This window comes from Octopus sinensis, linkage group LG11, assembly GCF_006345805.1.
Source record: "Octopus sinensis linkage group LG11, ASM634580v1, whole genome shotgun sequence".
NCBI classification, from domain to species: Eukaryota; Metazoa; Mollusca; class Cephalopoda; order Octopoda; family Octopodidae; genus Octopus; species Octopus sinensis.
This window is the reverse complement of record NC_043007.1, coordinates 38,512,087-38,532,475: the sequence shown is the minus strand read 5'-3', so window position 1 is coordinate 38,532,475 and position 20,389 is coordinate 38,512,087. Positions and strand designations below refer to the sequence as shown.

General features: G+C 37.0%; 1 protein-coding gene across 9 annotated transcripts in view; it reads left to right on the top strand.

Moving 5' to 3' along the window:
- Positions 1 to 20,389, top strand: part of LOC115217581 (RAC-gamma serine/threonine-protein kinase) — a 142,205-nt gene that overhangs the window by 43,530 nt on the left and 78,286 nt on the right. The window contains exon 1 of one of the 9 annotated variants that reach the window (XM_036507368.1): positions 12,705 to 12,725. The exons of 7 other annotated variants lie outside the window; for them this stretch is intronic. The gene's annotated coding sequence lies outside the window, so the exon portion shown is untranslated. Of the gene's footprint in view, positions 1 to 12,704; positions 12,726 to 12,983; positions 13,055 to 20,389 lie in introns of those variants that run through there. One more of the 9 variants, XM_036507367.1, reaches the window with a different exon arrangement.

The window sequence follows — 20,389 nt, the reverse complement described above, 5'->3', positions numbered from 1 at the left end:
AATGTCTATGTTTGCTCAAGACTATATAGTTACCTAAATCTATTACAGAAAGCATATGTACTACCCAATCATATTTAGCTTGTGAGTGATAACTGTATATTTTGTGTGTGTGTATGTATATATGTGTGTAATGTGTGTATATACCTATGTATATATGTGTTTATATTAGGTTTGTGTATAATGTCTTTTATCTTTTACTTGTTTCAGTCATTAGACTGCAACCATGTTGGGGTACTGTCTTGGAGAAATTCTTTTAGTCAAATGGATTGACCCCTAGTACTTATTTTTTTTGAGGCCTGGTACTTATTCTATAAATCTCTTTTGCCAAACTGGTAAGTTACAAGGACGTAAACACACCAGCACTTGTCAAGCAGTGGTTGGGGACAAACATGGACACAAAAACACATACATACTCACATATATGATGGGTTTCATTCAGTTTCCATCTACAAAGACTGAACTCGAAACCTTGTGAATGGGGAGCAAGTTTCTTACCCCACAGCCACACACTCATGTTTATGTATGTATATAAGTATTATACACACATCGATGATAGATACATGTGTGTGTGTATTAATGTAAGTGTTATGAAGTTCATTTTGTTGTCTCGCTGTCTTAGGTTTTAGCTATGTGCCCTCTTACTACATCATCTTGGTTTGACAGAATGTATATGACGTTTGTTTGACAGAAATAGTATCAAAACTGATCATATTGATTCTATCTATAATTTAAAGTAACAGCTTTGTTTAAGCATTCTACCTCTGGTTCTACCCGAAGATTACAAAAGGGTATAATGTGTTGGGTTACTCAGCCATTTGCATATACACACACATGTACAAGATTTTTGCTGTGAAACTGAGTATTGAAGATGATGCTGTACACTGGGAGGGTCATTTTGCCATTATAAACACATGCACAGGTTGTTTTTCCTTTTATTTCATTGTTTTCAGTGAAACTAGTAATGTTATTAATCAGCTGCTTCATCGATCATTTGATGGATTAACTGGTTGTTTTGCCAGAGTCAATTGGTCACAGTCTGCAACTGTATTGAAATATTTCACATGCTTATCTAAATTCATTCACACACACATCATCCAGTCTTTTACCACAAAATTCCACCATGTATATGTATGAATGTGTATGTTTCTCTCTGTGTGTGTTTGCTTGAGTGTGTGTATATATATGCATGAAGGAATTTATGTACCATAAGATAAATATTTCTATAGAAACAATTGACAGTATCAAAGGTTCAACATCATTGAACAACAAACTGCCAAGCACTGACATAGATGAATAAACAACACATACAGACACACGCACACAGCAGAAATATCAAATATAAATGCAAAAGAAAAATAAAGTGAAATTAGTTTGTGACATAAGAGCAGATGACGGTATGTCATTGACAAGATCGCAGGCTGCAATGAAAGGGCTCTGAAATCGTGGAACAGCAAATGATTATCTAATTTGTCAACTAGTCGATTGATAATAATTAAAAGAAGTGAAATACATGTGCATGTATTTCCTGTTATTTATTTATTTTTTTTGCAAAATGATCATCTCAAGATGCAATGTATGTACACACACATCTATATATAACTATATGTAGATGGTATTTGTTGCTTGCATTTGAATGACTGTATGTACTTTTACTTTATTTTTCACTCTCTTGATAGACTTTTCATTCAAAGAAAAGAGAAAGAGAGACGGTTTCTAACAAAGTGCTATTAAGTGATTATAAACCAAGGAATAGAATATATTGGTGCCAAATAAAAAGCACCTGGTACACTCTGTAAAATGGTTTTAAGAAGGGCATCCAACCATAGATACAGAGCCAAAGCTGGCAATAAAGCATGACACAGTTCTCTGACTTGCCAGTTCCTGTCAAACTGTTCAGTCTATGCCAGTATGGAAACCGAACCTTTAATGATGATGGTAATATTAGTGAGGTCCAATTGGTTAGCCTCAAGCATAGACGAGGCTTCTGTAGATAACACAGGAGATGATAATTAATCAATAAAGTTTATTAATGTATAGTTACAGCAAAGGATTTCTAAGTGATAGGCTGCTAGCACCTGATAAGAAAACACCGAATAATTATGTAAAACCTGTTAGGTGCACCTTTTTGAAACATATGTAGTACATAACTTTTCATATATAAATCCATTCCTTGACGAAGAGCTCCGCTCGAAACGTAAAACCCTCCTTCTTCCCTTCCTTCCTGAGCGTCCAATAATACTATATTTGTTCCACATCCTCGCGTTGTTGTGTTTTCATGTTTGGATTAACTATATATATATAATATATATTGATAGAAATGGGAAAACAACTATATATCTATATATATTACATAATCAACTTTATTAGCTTACAGTTGTTTCTGCTTTAGAAGTAGTGTGCTCAGAGCTGAGTGATTGTACATTATCTCATAGCTTCCTTGAAGCCATTAAAATGGTTATTTCGGAAAGTATTTAAACACACACACGCACAGCCTGATTACTTCAGATTATCTCACGACTTTTAACTACTGATGAATTCACATCGCTAAAGCAACTTCTACAGCGTTGCACGATCTACTTGAAAAACAGCCATATCTCCCTCACAGTAGACACAGTGTTTTAAAAGTTGGAAGTAGATCTTGTATTATGTAATCATAGATGTACTGTGTATGAAAAATTTTAAGGCGATGTTGAATCATCGTTTAACATTGATTATGAAATGAAAACCTATGAATGAAGGCAGTCAAGTCATAGCTGTTTCATACTTTATTCGTATATATTGCCTTACGAACAATCTCGTCCTTTTATATTAAGGTGGAGAGATGTGATATGAGGGGTATTGGGTTGCTATTTCTAGCAGGTCCTGTGACCACAGATTTACTCATTAACACGTCTGTTACCCTCTTCCCTCCCTCCTTTTCTTTCTTCCTCTTTCTCTCCCTCCTTCATCCCTTTCTCTCTCTCTCTCTCCCTCTCTATCTCTCTCTATATATGAGGGGCTGCTTATAATGGGAGACAATATAAAGTAATATACAGCTCAACAGTAAAATATTTGTGTGTGTGTGTGTGTGTATATATATATATAGATATAGATATATATATATAGAGAGAGAGAGATAAATAAAATACATGCCAATCTACATATAAGATATAATTATACACATATGTACGTGTGTATATAAAGGTAAGGAGATATGCGTACATGTTACACACACGTACCTACACAAACACACCAACGTGCACACGTCTGTTTATGTAACTATTTTATTTGAGTATCCATTGTGCTGTATTATATTACCGCTCTATCCTGTTGTGTTCCCCATAAGTAGTAACACCCTATTATATTTAGACACGCACCCGCGTGTGTATACGTGTTTGTATGCTCTGTGTGTGTGTGTAGCTATGTCGAATCGTGGTGATTATTCTTTTAAAGCTAGTTTTACTGACTTTATACTGAGAGTAAAAGATTTATAAATTTTGTTAACTTGACCAGGCAGGTTGAATAAAAAAAAAAACACGAAATTTGTTTGTGTGTGTGTAAAAGCTCTGCATCGCAAACGTGGTATACTATCAAGTCTGTTATCCTCCATCCTCGTGTTATAATATTATCTTTGTATTAATCTTACGTAAAGAGGTGTTCCAGGAATATACCCGCACTGTAGGATAACTCTTAAATGCACGTTACGAGGTTTTTCACCCGAATTATACTAATTATATATATAAAAGATCCAGACAAATTAATCTTTAAACTACTCATGAATGAACTGTGGTCCACGGGATTTTCTGAACGGCACACCATCATCGAAAAATTACCTTGAAAATTCCCTAATGATGGAGCGATATCTCATGCGACCCGTTTCTTGTAAAAGGTTATCCATGATTACTTTAGATCTTTGGTTTCAGCTCAAAGCGCTGAGCACCAGAGCAAATACCGCCAGGCATTTTATCCGACGCTCCAACGACTCTACCAACACGCCACCACATTGTTTTTTTTTTCTGTGTGCTTATATGTGGATAGGTGTACATATACACGGCTCCTCAAACCCCAAGCCAGGTGGTAGACCACTTAAGAGATGAACCTCATAGATATGTGAAGAGACAGATTTACTTCTTACAAGATGGGTGTAGAGCATCTGAAAGAAGATTTGCGGTTATTTAGCTGCCCCTAGAGTGAGGAATGTTCCAGAGAGGGCTAAGCTACGAAGATAATATACTATATAACTTTATAACCATTATATATATATATATATATGGGGGTGGGGGAGAATTATAGATGAAATCAGAAATAAGGGAAGCCTCTAATAATGTAGAAAGTTTTAAAAAGCCTTTATATTTCGGGCGCAAAGGCCCATCTTCAGAAGTATACAGTTAAAGAAATGTATGTTTATATAGATCCTGCCATTTTGGATAGCCGGATGAGCAGTGACCCCGTTTTAGTCCGGCGCTCGCGCTAGTAGCTGCAGTTCTGGTGTTTGTATGTGCGTGTGTATATATATAGCAACCGTCATGCCTCTCAATGCTGCATCATGAATATCTCCTATTATTTATATATACCTTCCTACCTTAATACGTATGTATATACATAACAAAGCTATTATTTTCAGTTGTCCATTCATTTTACTTCATGTATGTATGTATGCATGCATGTTTATATTCCCTTGAGGCTGATGAGATGCATCCCAAAGTAGCATGTATATATATATATATCTTTGTATGAATATATTCGAGATTCCTCTATTCCGATCTGTTTCTTCGACATAGACTTTGTTGTCATAACTCCAATTAATTTTTAATTAACTATTGAGTATATTCAGTGAAACGTACCTGTTTGTTTTTTTCTTATTAGATGATGTGTATACTATGAAGCACACGTGTATCATGTATACATATAAAGATACACACACACACCTGCATACATACATATACATATAAATACATACATACACACACACACACCTGCATACACAGAATGAAACAAAGCGAATGGATAGTCGAAAATAAACGTATTGTTATGTATACGTATACACAAACGTATTAAGACGCGCGCGCGAGTGTGTGTGTGTATGTATGTATCTCTCTCTCTCTCTATATATATATATATAGAGAGAGAGAGAGAGAGGGGGGAGAGGGAGAGATCCCATACGATGTGACGTGTGTTGAATATGCTTTCACATCTCAGTTCTGAAATGTATGAAGAACGACAACAAACATAAGAAAAATGCGTGAAGGGAAATATCCCTTTTCTCCTCACGCAGTACGCGCACGCGCGCTCACACACACACACACACACACACGTACACATGAGCTTGCATCAAGCACACACACACACACACACACACACATGTACACTTGTTGGCGTTGCTACGTCATCGTTTGTCGCATTAATAGTTGTAAATGTTAATCTTATTGAAATGTGTGGCGTCGGCGGTGAGGTGGTGACGACGGTACAGGCATCTGGTAGAATCCATCGTTTCGTTTATAAGCCCCCACCACTTACGTTAATTATTTATACCTCTCTCTTTCTCTTTCTCTCTTTCTTTCTGTGTATGTATCTCTCTCGCCCTCTCTCTTTCTTTCTGTGTATGTCTCTCTGTCGCCCTCTCTCTCTCTCTGTCGCCCCCTCTCTCTCTCTCGTTCGTTGTTGTTCAGATGCAGGTCAACCCCCTGATCGTTTGAAAGACATTCCAATCGTGACTATCACATCTTTTTTGATTTATTTGGGCACTGTGTATTAAGGATCCTATTATTTGCGACCTGTCCGTTTTTAAGCTAGGGTTCCAGCCAAGACCACCCCCATCTTTTGTAAAGAGTGTATTTCGCACTGCGTTATGTATGTAGTGTCGCTTTCACTTTTCTTTTTAAAGACGGTAGGGTGTGATCTGAGGGAGATTCAGTTGCTATTTTTAAAGGTCGAGCGACCACAGAAAGGGCCTTCGTTGCGAAAGCGTACACGTACACGTACGTGCTTACTGGTTCGCGATGTGTGAAGGAAGCTAGCAATGGTGATTAAACTAATAGTATTCATCAGAAACAGAATCTGCAGTCTTTAGCATGTGTATTGTTTGCGTGTATGCTCATGCCTCGAAAGCTTTCAATAAAACCACTTTTTGCTATCACGGTCCGACGGGGGGAACCACGACGGGGGTCGTTCGAACTGCTTGAAACAGCAGCTAAATCCCTTCCAAAAACAAACTACTGATTTAAAAAAATAAGTCAAAGGACACGTTGGATTTCGGGATATACTGTTAAAGATGAGATAGTTTTGGGAAGTCTATTCGATTAGCATTGACCTCCAGTTTAAGCCACAACAATTATCTTGTGTTTGTGTGTAGCAGGCTTGCTCTGTGGCGTGCTACTGTGAAAGACCTGCATTGAAATAGTTTAAGCAGTTTCATATTCGTGTGTATTCACATGTGAGGCATGCAATACTTACGGATTACATGTTTTTGCATGGGACTTTGTGTGTGTGTGTGTGTACGTGTGTGTACGTGCGCGCAAATGCATGGCTTGTTCTTTGTGAGGTTACGGATGTACATTAAAACTCCAAATGTTTCAGCTGTGTGTACGTGGTCAACGGAGAATCGTGAAGCTCGAAGTAGCAACAGTAATTTAAGCTCTAAAGTAAATACCACCACTCTATATCGGTTGAATATTTTTTCCTATTGATTAAAAATTGAAACGTGTGCATGGATGTGTGTGTATGTGTGTGTGTATATATATATATATATATATATATATATATATATATATATATATATATATACATCAATATACACACACAGAGGGGGAGGGATATGTTTGAACTGTTTCTTTAGATTTGTTCCTGCATCTGAGCTTTGAAATATCCATGTGTAAACATGTACACACTGAAGCATCTCCCTGAACTAGTGTTTGTATATTATCCTCTCTGTGTGTGTGTATGTATGCTGATTGTATGTATACCTTCTATTAAACGTAATTTTGTGCTTGTATTTTTAACACACACACTTGAATTATAAACATAAAAAACAATATTTATCTCTCATCCTCTGTGGTGTGTGTGTGTGTGTGTGTGGAAAATAGTACGGAGGGATAAGGGAATTTTTTTTTTTTTTTTCGGAGAAACGAAAAGAGTACCATTGGCTGTGCGCAAGTCTGATCCTTTTGTTAATTGTCTATTGGAAATTATCACAATTTTAGTAAAGATACGCAGAAATACACTGACGCATGCACGCACATAAACATACACACGTGTAAGCAAGCAGGTGTATATGTACACGTGTAAAAATGTGATATCTATCTATCTATCTATCTTACTATCTATCTTACTATCTATCTATCTATCTATCTATCTATCTATCTATCTTACTATCTATCTATCTTACTATCTATCTTACTATCTATGTTTGTATGTATGTATGTATCTATCTATCTATCTATCTGTGTGTGAATACATATTTATGAGTGTGTATAGTAGATACACTAACGATGGAGACGCAACACAGTAGTGGAATGGCCCTGAGCTCCTTCACTCCCACCGTATGCACACATTACTACAATTTGTCATTCACATATTTGCCTCCACTCTACATGCATTCCCTCTAACTCCACCTCCACTTAGCTCCCTTTCTTTCTCCTCCCCCTCCCCTCAACTCTTCTCTGCCTAAATGCTACTCTACATTCTTCCCTATTTCGCATGGTTACCATCCTTTACATATTCATTTCTAAAATAGTTTGTTCGACAGGGCGAGGTTGTGGTGGGGGTAGGAATCAACTCTTATTCTCCAATTTCCACTTGCGTTTCTGCGCGCGCGTGTGTGTGAGCTCTTTTGTTACCAGTAAAAAAATAATATAATTACTCTGCCCAGTACATGTATTAAACCCTCATTTCAACTATGGTCTTCCAAGCTCCCTATTGGACACTCACCCACCCACTAACATATACATACACACAACACACGGTCTCAGATCAAATCACTTGCCTGGCATGTATACTTTACACACACACACACAGATATAATACTGCTGACATCACAAGGATTTATAGAAAAGCGGGTATATTCTGTATACTATACCCACCTTGGGATAGTCGTATTACTTAATCATTTTGCCATCCACTCCTCATGAACGAAAGGATGGAAAAGTCTGTTCTGGTCGAGATTTCGATTCGATTCTAGTCACACCCCAAAGAAAGTTCCCTCCCTCCAACTGATTCGTACGAGGTCACTCGTGGACACTCCAAGCTCTGGTCACCAGGCGAATTGTGTCCTCTCTCTTCCTTTTGTTTCCATCGTTAGTATAAAGTGCCTCTGCCCTTCAGCAGAGACACCACATTTGTAGCTCTAGGGAAGGTTGACGATCTCAATGTATATTTATAAATATAACTAGGACTGCGTGAATAATTTGGGTTTGATCTGGAGAAGATTTGATCGCTCTCCTCCTAGTAGGTCGAGCAACCACCTAGAAAGTTCCTCGTTAATTCGTACAAATCATCATCAAGAGAGAAGTGGAAGTAGCAGAAGCACTAGGCTAAAATATTGTATATATTTCAACTGTCTAGTTATTATTTTGATGTTTAGTTCATATTCCGCCCAAAGTTGACCGCCTTTATATCTTCTGGAAGTCGGTAGCATATCAGTCATGTACTTGGGTCGTCGAATCGATCGACCTGCGAGCTGGCTGAATAGTCAGAGCGTTCGACAAAATGCACAGCGGCTTTCCTTCCGACTCTTTACGTTCTGAGTTCAAAACCCGACGAGGTCGGCAATGCCGTTCATCTTTTCGGAGTAGATAAAATAAATATGAGTTGGAGCACTGGGATCGATGTAATCGACTAGGTCCCTCCCTCCAAATTCCAGGCTTTGTGCCCATAGTAGAAAGGATTATTACCATTGTAATAGTGGTGGTGGTGTTGCGGTGCCGAGTTGCATTCCTTGCAAAAGCCAAAAAAAGATCTTTCTTTTTGTGTTTTCTTTTGCTGGTTCCACAGTCAATTGCTTTGGTCCATCTCGTCTCCCTCCCATCCAAAGACCATCATTTGTTTCGCATGATATTTTTGAAGTCTTCTTTTCACCACCACCACAAATGAATAAATAAAATCAGTCGAAATTAGAAAACATTTGCAAGTGAGAGGTGTTAACAGCTTCAGCGAATCAGTGTGTCCACTTAAGGAATCTATTTGTCGTCGTTATGGAAGCAGTGTAGTAGGTCGTCCTTGACTGGGAGATGGTTTATTATTATTATTATTATTATTATTATTATATTTCATTATCATCTTTCCATCACCGAGCGCTCTTGCGAGACATGTTGCACAGCGTAAGTGGAGGTGATACGTGGAAAGGAGACGAGAGATGGAAGGTGGGGGCAACTTGAGAATTTGCGGGATCTGATTATGCTGTGTTGTTTCGCTCCAGGCCATCTCTCATCAAGCTGATCCATTATCAAATAAATGCATCGAAGCCATGATCCCTCCGATTTTTGGGGTTAATTATATTATCCCCATCCCCCCCCCCCAAAAAAACCGGCAGGTGGCGATATAAGGGAGATTTTGGCTGCTGTTTCTAGTGACTCTTTCGAGAAATTACGCAGAGGTTCTCTTTGTTAGCTCGCTGATCACAAACATTATCACATAGGATTTATCGACATATTTGTATACACATCTGTGAATGTGTGGTGTTCTTAAAGTATAGAGTCGGAAATTACTGCACCAAAAACCATAATTTCTCCGGATGTGTCTGTTCTAAGTATCGAAGATTACGATTTTACTATAAATAAAGAAAAGGAGGGTGGTGGTGCTAAAAATTCTTTTTAATTTCTCAGATATAATTTTGTTTTTTTTAAAAAAAAAAAAGAAAAAATTTTTTTTCTCCAGATTTATTTATTTATGCTTCAAACATTTGAAATTATGATTTTTCAAAAATATGCTTAACTTTTTAAAACACGAATTTGAAAAAGAAAAAAAAAAAAAAAAAAAAAAAAAATGTTTTCGAAATTAGAAAACTGAAGTCAAACTGAAAAATGACGGAAGGGTGGGGCTAACCTCCCCCACTCAAAAAAAAAAAAAAAAAAAATATTTTTCGTGAAGAATCGTTATAAATGATTCTTAAAACATTAAACATCCGAAGTAATTATGGTTTTTGGCGCATTAGATAATCTCCGACTTTGTTCTTTAGGGGCGTACGCATCCCCACGCGCTATATATATATATATATATATATATATGGTGTGGGGTATATATATATATATATAATATATATATATATATGTATGTATGTATTTATATGGTTAGTGTTGATTGTCGGAAAAAAGCGTACTCTACCATAGTAGAGCTTAATTTTTTTTATTAATCATTTCCCCTCCACCATCGTACCCTACGACACGAATCCTATATATAGACGTGCAAATTCCACCGCTTCTACTGTCGTAACTCTTGCCTGAAGGCACTGCACCTATAAGCGAAACTCGGGGTGGCAGGCTGACAGACTCGACCAAAATTTACACACATACACACACGCACATACATAGGGTTATAATGTTTCGAGGAGAATGGTTAGTTGTAGCAAGAATGCCTTCCCCCAGCAGATTTGTCACTGAATGTGAAGTAGTCGGGAATAGATTAAAATGAATTGGCTCCTTTCGCTAAAAACTGAGCCTAAAACCCAGCTATTTAAGGTTCGAGGTAGGGATGTGATTCATTCGCAAGGCTGAGGTGCCTTAGCATTATTAGCTTTCAACAATTCATGGTGTTTTACTCCCTTTACACACACATTCATTCACATATGCCACTCCCTTGTGCATGTGTGTGCGCGCACACATACACACTCACGCACACTGCTTAGCCCATTCAAATCTCATACACACATCCATTTCGGTGTGTGCTGTGCTTACGAATACGGATGCTTGCAGAACACGCACACGTCCAGTCCTGCACGCACATATATATATACACCTACAAGTTGCAATAACGGAAGATAAATCTGTGTGGAAATAGAGAGAGAGAGAGAGAGATTAAGTGATAGTCTTCTATGGGTGATCACTATTTCTAGGAAACATGCAACCTATTAAATTGTAGCATGTATAGCAGTTTATCTGATACAAACATGCGCAGTATGAATGGAAAGATTTTTTTTTTTTGCATTTCTGTACGCACGCGCGTAGAGTGCTATCTCCCACTCCTCACGCATACATATTCTCTCTCTCTCTTTCCACACACACACACACACACTCTCCCTCTTTGACGCACACATACACAGTAGTACAAACATACATAAAAAAAACCTAATTGGGAACCACCCAATTCAGTACCAGCGTGGATGTTTTATATATATATATATATATATAAATATATATATATATATATATATGTATAATACCACACGCATGCATTCTTGTGCGAGCCTTTGTGCACATGTACACGCACACATGTAAAACACATAACCATACTTCTGTGTGTATTCTATAAACATTGCACATTTTGAATCTCTCCACAAATAATATTTCACTTTATTTCCATGACTTTAGCGTTAACATATATTCGGATTAGGGAGGTTTCCGTTTCTGTCTCTCTTTTTCTTATTTCCTCCCCTCTCCCCTTCTTTAATCGCCGTTGCCCTGTTAATAATCATAAAGATGAATGCCCTGTTCTTGAAATCAAGTACCACCCTTCTACAAAACATGGTGGATACCCTTTGAAAGAAGTGAACCAAATGCAATGTTTATGGGGACGTTTTGAACTAGTAACCCCTACCCTGGTTCTAGATCTACTCCCATGTTAACTGTTACACACACATACACAGTTGAATGACTTAAATATTCTCTGTTCAACGTCTAATATTTGAAAATTTTATCCAGGCGCTTCCGTTCGTTTAGCTTAGCTGTGTGTGTGTAGACATGTATAATGTATAACAAGTATATATATATATATATATATATAGTATATTTATGCATATAGATGTGTATATATACATAGTAATGTATATAACGTGTATGTATGTATGTATATATATATATATATATATTATATATATATATAGTATGTTTATGCATATAGATATGTGTATATATACATGTTAATGTATATAACGTGTATGAAAATATATATATATATAAATTGTATGTTTATGTGTATATATATGTATTAATTTATATAACGAGTATGTGTGTGTGTATATATATGTATGTGTATATATGTATATATATGTATGTATATATATATATATGTATGTGTATATATATATAATCACATACACGCACTGGCAAATAGAAATTGGAAACAAGTGAGAGAATTCGTGTCAAGGAATGAGAAAAAGGTGGAGGGAGGGGGGATACTTGAGCAGTCATAATTTGTCGTTACTGCTTTTTTGTCTTTTTCTTTCGTCTACTTACTTAAAAGTACATACGTATGTGTACACACGCACATACACACGTAATATCAGTAGCTAGACTCTGCGCATATCTGATTTTTATATTGCTGATAATAATGATTAGGCCCAAGGCCGCAAAATCAGAAAAGGAGACAGACAGAAAGAGAGAGACAGAGACAGAGAGACAGACAGGCAGGCAGGCTTGTCTGATTCTGATGTACGTTTGTATCTTTTCTTAAGGGTGGCGGTGTGGTTGGTGGTTATTACTTAATGAATTATTTATTTTACTTGTTTGTTATTTGCCACAAGAGCAGCGAGGAGGATAAAGGACATTTAGAGGGAGAGAGAGAGAGATGGAACAACGAAACCGAGCCGAGATGTGAGAGTAAGGTCCGCGTTACGTTGTCGGAAACTACTACTACTACTACTACTACTACTACTACTACTACTACTACTACTACTACTACTACTACTACTACTACTACTACTACTAATAATAATAATAATAATAATAATAATAATAGTAATAATGATGATGATGATTCCATATAATGACCCACCCTCTTCATTGCTTTGTGTGTGATGACAATAAATACGAAAATAAAAATTTCTGCTGCGGCTACAGGGTGGGGTTTCTCCTCCTTTTCAGAGAAATTGAACCGCGTACCTCTCTTATCAACATGTATTATTAAGAAACTCAGACAGAGAAGACATGTATGTAATATTTCCTTTATATATGTAATCACGAATTCACGCTCTGTGCATATTTGACGCCGCCGAAAAGCCTATACAGGCAAAATGTTTTATACACACATACATATGTATGTATGTATATATATATATGATTTAGTATTCACATTGCCCTTGCATCCATCATTCATCTCCGTTCGCCTCCATTTTTACTGTTGATGCTTGCATCTCTCTGCCTTACCACCTCTGCATGCATGCGTGCGTTACATATATACATATATATATATATATGTATATATGTACATGTATGTTATATTTGTGTATCGACACGCACGCAAGCACGCGTGTGTATCTGAATATCTATCTGTCTGTCTGTCTATCTATCTGTCTGTCTGTCTATTTGTTAAATTAGCTGTCGTTTTCTGCTCTATTTATATCTACTATATAATAATGTGTGCTGGCTTTCGTTGTTTAACCCCGGGCCAGCTCTGATCGAGCAGTCCTTGATAAAGGGAAATTGTCTCAATCGTTGACTATGCAGTGTGTGTGTGTGTATATCAGGTACTATACTCCTTAATGTATTCCCCTTGATTTAATACGGTAGTATGCAATTTTAGAGAAATTTGGCTGCTATTTCTAGTACTTCGAACAACCACGTAGAAGTTCCCTTGCTTGTTCATATCTGTGTGTGTGTATGCGTGCGCGCGTGCTCCCCTCATCTTTCTCTTAGTGTCTGCGCGCGCGCGCGTGGGACATGCGTGTTCAGGCATCTTTGGGTGTTTCTTGTTGCATTAGCATTCCCTGTCGCTGTGTACGCGTGTGTGTAAATATATATATATATATATATATATATATATATATATATATATATATAAGCTTTTGTTGTTTATAGGTTCATGGTGTGAATCATGAGCCTAAAAATTACGTAAAGGGTACACGTGTCTTTGGAATACTTGGCTACTTAACCTTAATTTAACGAGTAGGTTGTTCACATTTGATTGAATAACTGAAAGCAGCTCACCGTCGAAACTGACGGAAAATCCATCAGATTCATGAGTATCGCGATATATATGACTATGTATATATATTTGCACATATTGTATGCATAATTATGTTCATATATAGGGCATGAATTTGTATGCGTAAATGTTTGCATGTGTGTCTAACTCTAAACGTGTACAAATTATATACAACCCCTGCGTATGTGTGTGTTTGTGTGCGCGTATGCATATTGAATTTTTATTTTAATCAGGAGAGAAGGTAGTGCCCATGTCCTTTTAAAGAACCTCTGGGGCTAGTAGGAGGGAGGAAGATACCCTAACCTTGAATGCTTACGACAGAGTAGACTCCTAAAGACACCAAAGGTACCAGGTAGGTGTGTTAAACTGAATAACGGGTTAAGTGTATCACTGAAGTAGATCATGGTAGGATTTGAACTCAGAACAGAAAGAACTAGGACAAATGCCTCATTGCGTCTGGTTCTGCGTTCTCACATTTGCGTCAATCTACAAACTACTTTTTTTTTTTATTGTCCCTGAAAGGATGAAATACAAATTTGACCTCAGCAGGATTTGAACTCAGAGCAAAAACTGCAAAGCATTCTGTCCATTGTCCTAATGACTGATAATTTACCACTGTTGATGTTTGTGTAAATATATGTTGCTACTTTTATTTATGTGAGTGTATGTATGTGTTTTTATTAGTTGTTAGGAAAGGCAAGAAGAGCTTTACAGATCTTTCCAGACTTCGGGATGACTGAATTGAATTAATGATAATATTTATTACATGCCCAAGTGTCTCAAGAACAATGTACTACTAGTAATGTAGTAAAATGAATGAGGTTTGCAATCAATCATGCTTTTGCAGAAACTATAAGGGTCACTGAAGAAAGAAACAGGTTCAAGATGGTACAAAGAGTGGTTATATGTATTGTCTTCAAGTTTGTGTGTTATCCACCATATCTGTCTGTATTTACATGTAGAAAGAAGGAAGTTCATGTAGAGGGTTTGGTGAGGATAGGACCAGATTGAAAATAAATTCAAAGGTAAGGACAGAGATGGTTGTTGTTGCTGTTTAGACCCTACAGTCTGCCTTGATTAAGTAAATGCCTATGCTACAAGGCATGCTAGTCTTGATCATCTTGGTTTTTTTTTTCTTCATAATGAATCTAGGACCACATTAACCAGAGTATTCTTTTTCTAAAGACTAGGAAATTTGTAGGAAATCTAGTTGCTATTTCTAGTAAGTCCAACAGCCACATAATTTCCCTCATTAGTGTACATATAACCTTTTATACTCTTGAACAACCATCATCATCATTTTAATGTCCACTTTTCTTATGCTTACATGGGTTGAACATAGTTTATTGAAGCAGATTTTCTATGGCTACATGCCCTTCCTGTTGCCAACCCTTACCAACTTCCAAGCAAGGTAATATTTCCCCATGGTTAGACATGTTTGCAGAATATTGGAAATGAATAACATTTATTTACAACAATCACTGTGATGTTGAGACAAGAAGATACAAATATGCACACTCTTTTGTAAATAAGCCTTAAAAATCCTCTTATATGTAACTTAACCCCAGATTTTTAAAAATATTAAAAAACATTTTGTACTTCAAAATTTACCTCTGGAGTAGAAAATGTAATCACATAGGGTATGTTGTATGCATTATATACAGACCTGAAACCTTCACTGACGCTGATTTCACAGTAAAAATTGCACAGATTTACCCTAATCTGACACCTCATCATCATTTATATCACTTTCTAACTCCACTCCAGACCTCTACCCTCTCTTCTAAAATGTGAGTGGTGATGTCACTCCTCTACAGCAAAAAAAAAAAACCTGCTCTGCTCTGGCCTGCTCTTTCTCTCATACCTTACCCCTCTCTACCCCTTATCCTCTTAACACAAAGTGTCCTCTCTCCACTCAGGGTTCATAGTCTTGCATGGTGCCTGGCAACCTCACCAGCACTTTAAAAAAAACCAACACCTGCTGTAAAGTGGTTGCCATTAAGAAAGGTATCCAGCTGTAGAAATCATTCTAAACAAATACTGGAGCACAATGCAGTCCTTAGGTTCATCAGATCCTGTCATACAGGCCAACCCATGCCAACATGGAACACAAACATTAAATACTGCTGATAACGATGAGTTGCTCAATGAAGCTATTTCCTATTTTGTCTATAGATATTAGCTCTTTATATTTTCCTTGTAAGACATCTTTTTTTTGTTTTGGTTTTATTTTGTGTTTAATTTTTTTGATAAATTTATAACATTAATGTGTGTACATAGAGAAACGATTTTATTAGCATATTATAGTTCTTATAACTTCTCTATCTCACACATAGACATGATGGACTTCCATACAATTTGTGTCTATCAATTTTTCTCACAAGACTTGGTCAACCTGAGGCTATAGTAGAAAGCATTGCCCAACATGCCACACACAGTGAGATGGAACCCAAAACTTCATGGTTATGAAGTAAAATCCATAGCTACACAGCCATGTCTGAGCATATGATATATCATGTCTACGTTTCCATGCTTGTATGGGTCAGGAGGAGTTTACTGAGGTAGATGTTTTAAAGCCAGGTACTCTTAATGTCATCAACCTTGAACTGTTTCCAAGCAAGTCATGTCTATGCAGGGTGTTGGAAATGAATGGCTCTGCTCATTTATAACTGTTATGCAATGTCAAGAAAAAGACACACTAGTATATACACACATTCACACTCACATACAAACATATACATATATACGATAAAATTCTTTCAATTTCCATCTACCAAATCCACTCACAAGACTTTGGTTGACCTGGTACATGGAAACTGAAAGAAGCCTGCCATATGTACATGTTATATATGTGTGTGTGTATTACCGTCTCCTCGCCTTCACATCATGTGATAGTTGTAAATGAATGCCACAGTCATGCAAGTGGTGTCCAATAAAGGACACCCTTGCATGATGGTGATATTCATTTTTAATATTCTATGAAAACATGTCTGGATTTGGGAAATATTACTTTACTTGGAAACAGCTGAGAGTTGGCGACACGAAGGGCATCTGGCTGTAGAAAATAAGCCTCTAAAAGTCCTGTCTGACCCATAAGAGCATGGAAAAGCAAGCATTGAAAATGATGATTTTATATATATATATATATATATATATATATATATAATATGAATACAAGAGTTATACATGAGGTACTTCAAGTTTCAGGCTCAGATAATGTAGCCATTTGATGGGCTTGTATAGCATACCCTGCATGATCCAGACTTCTCTTTCTGCTCTTCTTTTGCACAGATGTTGACTTGCAAAGGCTCAAGAGGTCTTGGAGGGCCTTTGAAGGCTATGGCCTCTGGCCCTTCTTCCAGACCCACCAAGTAGTAAATAAATACACTTAAAGGGACTATACTGTGAACAAAGATTTGTGTTTACAGTTCATTCTTTACAGTTGTGAAATTTGCTCTTTGTTAACTAGAAACCATCATTACATATAAAGAAAGTTTTTAATGAGAATATTGTGTGTTAATTGAGTGTAAAGGTGCATTTTCTGGACATGCTGCATTAGAAATCCACATTGCTGATAGCTCACAGCCTTTGTAGGGTTACATCATCTGGAATCATTCATTCACACTGCTGTTGGACCACCAACTAAATGTTTGGCTCAGCATTATTGTTGTTATTTAGCCTCAGGTTAACCTTTTCAAGTAGAGCTGTGATGAAAGGGTTTCATCTGTCTTTTAATCATTCATAGCATATCTAGAAATACATCACTACATTGCAGAAAGATAACTGGAGGGACATTCAAATCTGGTAAAATATTTTAGAAGCTTTACATCTTTGTTTAGTGTTTTTCACAAATAAGTGTCTCTTTGCTAATTATTATTCTTACTGAATCTTATCAAATGGAAGGATTGATGACTATAGTACTTCAACAAAGATGATGTGTGCATATATTGAACCTCACACATAACTGACAAGGTATATACCAACTGTACAAGTTTACATTTTGAAGGTTCTTAAAGCAGACCAAAAACATGATCCTTCCATTAAAATCTTATGTTAAATTACATTCAAAACACCACTAGTGTGCAAGAAAAAAAAGACTACTGGTATGGACATGTGATGTGTATGAATGAAGATGGCTGTATAAAGAAGTGCCAATTACTAAATGTGGATGGAACCTGTGGAATAGGGAGACATGGGATGAGTTAGTGAAGGCTTATCTCAGGATCTTGACCCTCACAGAAATGACAAAAGAAGCAGGATGACTGATTTTTGAGAAGACCCACCCAATTTGACAAAACTGACTTTCCCTTCATCTAGTTACTTTCTTCCTCAGGGCATCCACCACCTATCACCTACCTTACTGTAATTTTTCCACTTTTCTTAATAACCAGAGCCACTTCACTTTGCTAACCCACTCTTCATCCAGTAATACTGTTCTCTCCACCCACACTCACTGTACCACAAAATTAACTCCCATTTCCCCATCATATATCTCATCCTCTTCATACACTATGCTTCTCTCTTTCTCTCTCCTGGTTATTGTATCATTCCTATTTTACTGCTCAACACTATTAGACATCCCCACTGCTAAATTATTCCTACTACCCTTATGCCTTCATAGTCCATCCTTATACCTCATTACCACTATTTTTATTGCATTCCAGCTGCACCCAATCACTCCCACTCTTTCTTCTAAAGTGTGAGTAGTTATGTAGTGCCTCTACAATAAGAAACTTGTTCAGCTCTGGCCCTTTTCTCTCATATGTTGCTTCTCTCTATTCTTCATCTCTTTGCATAAATTTGCCCCCTCAGCTGGTGGCATGAAAAAGCACCCTGTACATGCTGTGCAGCAGTTGGCATTAGGAAGAGCATCCAGCTATAGGAACTATGCCAGCGGGAAACATGGACATACAGTGATGATGATAATTTATCATTTCTTAGATTTATATTATGCTTTCTTTCCACTGTCAAGGGACTCCAAAACTATTCAGTTTGCTCTCACTTTTCATCTTTACAGTGAAACTGAACATACTTTATTTTCAGGGAGAAAGTGGGAGAAGAGATTCGTTCATTGTTTAACGTCCGCTTTCCATGTTAGCATGGGTTGGACGATTTGACTGAGGTCTGGTGAACCAGATGGCTGCACCAGACTCCAATCTGATCTGGCAGAGTTTCTACAGCTGGATGCCCTTCCTAATGCCAACCACTCTGAGAGTGTAGTGGGTGCTTTTACGTGCCACCTGCACGAGGGCCATTTAGGTGGTACTGGCAATGGCAACACTCAAATGGTGCTTTTTATGTGCCACTTGCACAGGAGCCAGTCCATCGGCAGTGGCAACGACCTCGTTCGAATGTTTTTTTTTTTTTTCATGTGCCACCAGCACAAGTGCTAGTAAGGCAATGCAGGTAATGATTGATGTGAAATAATTGTTTCTAGCATGGGCACAAGGCCTGAAATTTGTAGAGGTGATTTAATTGGTTACACAGAACCAATTACTTGATTGATATTTCATTTTAACCACCCTAAAAGGATGAAAGACAAAGTTTATCTCAGTGGGAATTGAACTCAGAAAGTAATGACCCATAACTAAGCTGCCTTGAGACTTTTTTTTCTTTTTGCACTAACAGTTCTGCCTACAATGTGCTGTTGTCTAGTTCCAGGTCACCCCAAAAGAATGAAAGACAAAGCTGACTTTGGTAGGATTTGAACTTAGAAAGTAATACCTTGAGATATTTCATTTGCTCACAAGGTACTTGTATCTAATCCCAGTGCAGTCCTGATTGAGCTAACTTTTGATCAAAGGTGATCCAACCAAGCTCATTCTGCCTTCTTGTGTGTAAGGAACCTTCAATGCTCAGTGTACCCTTTAAGATGATTGGTTGTGATTTAAGGAAGTTTTAGTTTCTATTTTTAATGTGTCATGTGATCATGTCAAGGGTTCTTTGTTGGTTTATAGTCAAGTCAAAACTGTTTGTGTTGTACTTGGGTAACCAAAGGAAAAAAAATATGAGAAAGAATGTTGATGATTGAAAGCGATTGTTTTAAACTAAAAACAGTATTGTTGGTAGTCTATTTATTGACACATTGTAATTTGGTGGTGATAGTAATAATAAATATAATAATGGTTTCTTAGATTTTTAAACGTGTAATTAGTCCTTGTTTTTTTACTCTACTTGTTTTATGTTATTACAAACTTCTCTTGTACATAAAGAGGACAATTTATTCATGTGGGGTTAGAAATAACAACAGTTATCAGTACCGTTACCAACATTCCCACCACGTTTCTGTTTTTAACTGAAGTTTTGTTGATTCATTTCTCCCTGTTGTGTACTTGTTGGA